The sequence below is a fragment of the Odocoileus virginianus genome, chromosome 6 (genome assembly GCF_023699985.2).
Source record: "Odocoileus virginianus isolate 20LAN1187 ecotype Illinois chromosome 6, Ovbor_1.2, whole genome shotgun sequence".
NCBI lineage: Eukaryota > Metazoa > Chordata > Mammalia > Artiodactyla > Cervidae > Odocoileus > Odocoileus virginianus.
Genome location: NC_069679.1, coordinates 79,568,795 through 79,572,864, shown reverse-complemented (window position 1 = coordinate 79,572,864; position 4,070 = coordinate 79,568,795). Strand labels below are relative to the sequence as shown.

Here is a 4,070-nt window from a genome sequence, read left to right as displayed (position 1 = left end):
CGCTCAGTCGTGTCCGACTCCTTGGGACCCCATGGAGTCCCAGCACGTCAGGCCTCCCTGTCCATCACCAACTCCCGGAGTTTACTCAAACTCATGTCCATTGAGTCAGTGATGCCATCCAACCATCTCATCCTCTGTTGTCCCCTTCTCCTCCTGCCTTCAATCTTTCCCAGCATCAAGGTCTTTTCCAATGAGTTGGTTCTTCACATCAGGTGGCCAAAGTATTGGAGTTTCAGCTTCGGCATCAGTCCATCCAATGAATATTCTGGACTGATTTCCTTTAGGTTGGGCTGGTTGGATCTCCTTGCAGTCCAGGGGACTCTCAGTATTGTGAAGTAGTTATCCTCTAACTAAAAAAGAAAATAAAAAATTAAAAATGGCCTCCAGGAGCCTTTGAAGACAAAAGCAGCTTCCATGAGTTCCGTGCTTGTAAGTTAACCCTGTCACCACCCCAACCTGTGTATAAATTTAGAACAAGACCTCCCACGTCCATTTACCTGAAATAGCTGAGCTAGTCAGAGTTGTGAGAGCTAGTGGAGGTGCATGTGACGTGCTGTGTTCATCACGGTAGGGCTGTTTAGGTCGCACGCTGCCTGCCTGCCTCCCTCTGCCCCTTGTCCCAGCCCACCTTCCTCTCGTCTCTGCATTAAATCAGGTGCACCTGTTAGGCAACCCCTGGTGTCTTTCCTTTATAGCACTTCTTATTGATCATTCACACTGTTTAATCTTGGTCTCGCTGTTGGTAAATCCCTAGAGAACAGGCACCATCTCTGTCTTATTCTCCAGTGGGCGCCCAGAGCTTGGCATGATGCCTGACATAGCAGTCAATTTGGTATATGTTCGAGTTGGCTTAAAACTCAACATTCAGAAAACTAAGATCATGGCATCCAGTCCCATCACTCCACAGCAAATAAATGGGGAAACAATGGAAACAGAGACAGACTTTATTTTGGGGGGCTCCAAAATCACTTCAGATGGTGACTGAAGCCATGAAATTAAAAGACGCTTGCTCCTTGGAAGGAAAGTTATGACTAACCTAGACAGCATGTTAAAAAGCAGAGACATTACTTTGCCAACAAAGGTCTGTCTAGTCAGGGCTATGGTTTTTCCAGTAGTCATGTATGGATGTGAGAGTTGGGCTATAAAGAAAGCTGAGCACCAAAGAATTGATGCTTTTAAACTGTGGTGTTGGAGGAGACTCTTGAGAGTCCCTTGGACTGAAAGGAGATCCAACCAGTCCATCCTAAAGGAGATCAGTCCTGAATATTGATTGGAAGGACTGATGTTGAAGCTGAAAGTCCAATACTTCGGCCACCTAATGTGAAGAACTGACTCATTTGAAAAGGCCCTGATGCTGGGAAAGATTGGAGGCAGGAGGAGAAGGGGATGACAGAGGATGAGATGGCTGGATGGCATCGCTGACTCAGCGGACATGTGTTTGAGTAAAGTCTGGGAGTTGGTGATAGACAGGGAGGTCTGGCGTGCTGCAGTCCATGGGGTCACAGAGTCGGACACGACTGAGTGGCTGCAATGAACTGAGTGTGGAAGGACTTAAAGCAACATTATGAAAAGATTTAAGATCCAGAGTCAGCTCTTGAGAACACCAGCCTCGATGCAGACGTACATGAAGGGTTTATCAGCGTGTGGCTCACCCGCGTGGTGCAAGTTTTCCCTGTTCTCCTTCATGGTTCTTCCCATCTGCAGACAGGGAGGGGAAATCCCTGCTGGGACAGAGCTCTGAGTGAGCAAGAGGAAAATGAGTCTGTCTGGAACTGGGTTCTGTGGCCCATGGAAGGTTCCCAAACTCCTGTCCCGCAGAGGGGGAAACTGTGCCCCAGAAACAGAGGCCGGAGGGCTCTACGCTGGGGGCAGCTCACAGGAAGTGATGAAGCAGGAAATGTTAGTAGGTGAAAGTGTTAATCGCTCAGTGATGTCCGACTCTTTGTGACCTCATCAGCTGTGGCCCACCATGCTCCTCTGTCCGTGGGGATTCTCCAGGCAAGAATACTGGAGTGGGTAGCCATGCCCTCCTCCAGGGGGTCGTCCCAACCCAGAGATTGAATCTGGATCTCCCACATTGCAGGCAGATTCTTTACCATCTGAGCCACCAGGGAAGCCCTGAGTTCGTAAGCCACCACTGAAAAGAAACCAGAGTGTCCTCCGAGGGGCAGGTCCACTCAGTACTTCCTGGATGCTTAGTGAGACCCTGGGCCCGGAAGGAGCAGCACGCTGGTGTGGGGGCGGGTAACTGGGCCGCTGGCGCCCCCTGGAGGTGCTGCGGCCTCATGTCCACCGGCATACAGTTGCCTGGGAAATGGGCCTTTCCCCACGAATCTTCCTTCATCCAGTAGATAGCGTCTTGAGAACATGATGATAAAAACCTGGCAAAGAAAACAGGTAGGGAGTTCACTTGGGGTTTTCTCAGAAGTCTTTCCAAGTAATATTGCTATGAAAACCTGATGACTAAATGGACTTTCCTGGCAGTCCAGTGGTGAAGACTCCTTGCTCCCAGTGTAGGGGTTCAGGTTCCATCCCTAGTCAGGGACTTAGATTCCATGTGCTGGAACTAAGACCCAGCACAGCCAAATAAATAAATAGAATAAAAACAAATATTAAAAGGAAATGAACAACAAAAACAAAAAATCACTGACAACTAAAAAGTTTGCAAATATCTCTTTATGACTGAAAGCACCTCACTCCTCTCGGGGATACTGGGCGGTTATCCAGCCATGTTCATCCTATTTCCCTCCCGCAGGTAACCTCCCTTGACTGGTTTTCCTTGTGTAAAGTTGGGGGGGGGGGGGGGGGGGCGCAAGATCCAGGAGAACCCGAATTCACATGCAGGCATCTGCTCCCACTGTGCCTGGTATCACTTCTGTCCAGAGTGGATGGTAAATTGCACCAGGTTATAATGTAGACGCTCCAAGTCATGTTTTTTTGTGTTGTTTCATTTCTATCCTATGTCCTGCCTAGCTTAGCATTTCAAATCTATCAAAAATTTCCTCTGAAAGTTAACTTTGCAGTTCCCATAAGTTCTCCTAGAGGACGCCAATGGGCTACATCGGATGGAAGATGAAGGCAGAAAAAGTCCTTTCTGGGACAGGTAAGATCCTAGGGAGGTCTGCTCCCACTTTCCACAGTGACACCACTGTAACTGCTAGAAGCATCACAGGACTTTAACAAGTGCCCTGCACCAGCAGTGTGGGTTGTGAAATGCACACCAAGCTTTCTTGCTGTGTCACTGGCACAAATGATGTCCCCAGCTGCCCCCAAATATTTTAGTCCTTGTAGGGGGCCCAGTCATGGCTCCCCAAGGACATTTTCATGCCAGCCCTAGCACCTGTAAATGTGACCTTGTTTGGAAAAGTTTCAGGGCCTCGAGATGATGTTTCCTGGATAATTGGAGCTGACCCTGAATCCAATGGCGGCAGTCATTATAAGAGAAAGGCTGAAGGAAAATTCGGCTCAGACAGAAGAGGGGATACAGGGAGGAGAGTCCACGTGAGGATGGAAGCAGAGACTGGAGGATCCGGCCACAAGCCCATGAACACCTGGAGCCACGGAAGCTGGAAGAGGCGAGGAGGGAGTCTCCCCTGGACCCTCCCTGGACAGAGCACCCCTCAATCTTTGGACTGTTGGGCCCCAGAACTGTGAGCAAATAAATTTCTACTATTTCAAGCCATCAACTTGTAGTAATAAGTTACAACAATCCTAGAAGACAAATATAGTCAGTAATACCGCACATTCTCAAGGGGGGTGAAATGGCCCCCAAGGGGGAGGAAATTGTTTCTTGGAAGGGGGCGAGGAATGCATGTAGAAATCTGAGATACTGCAATGATTTGTCACCCTCCAAAGGACCACAGTATATAAGCAGATATGCAGTCTATCTGTGGGTGGTTTATTTGCTAAGTCGTGTCCGACTCTTGCAACGCCATGGACTGTAGCCCAGCTGGCGCCTCTGTCTATGAGATTTTCCAGGCAAGAATACTGGAGTGGGTTGCCATTTCCTTTTCCAGGAGATCTTTCTGACCCAGGCATCAAACCCAGTTCTCTGTAATGCAGACAGATTC

The 4,070-nt window shown here is 48.8% G+C and overlaps 1 long non-coding RNA gene across 1 annotated transcript; it reads left to right on the top strand.

The window, feature by feature from the left end:
• Positions 1 to 1,411: 1,411 nt before the first annotated feature.
• LOC110132028 (uncharacterized) lies at positions 1,412 to 3,682 on the top strand. The gene is made up of 3 exons (XR_002312328.2): positions 1,412 to 2,397; positions 3,012 to 3,103; positions 3,368 to 3,682. It is a non-coding gene; the product is annotated as an uncharacterized lncRNA (long non-coding RNA).
• The last annotated feature ends 388 nt before the right edge of the window (positions 3,683 to 4,070 follow it).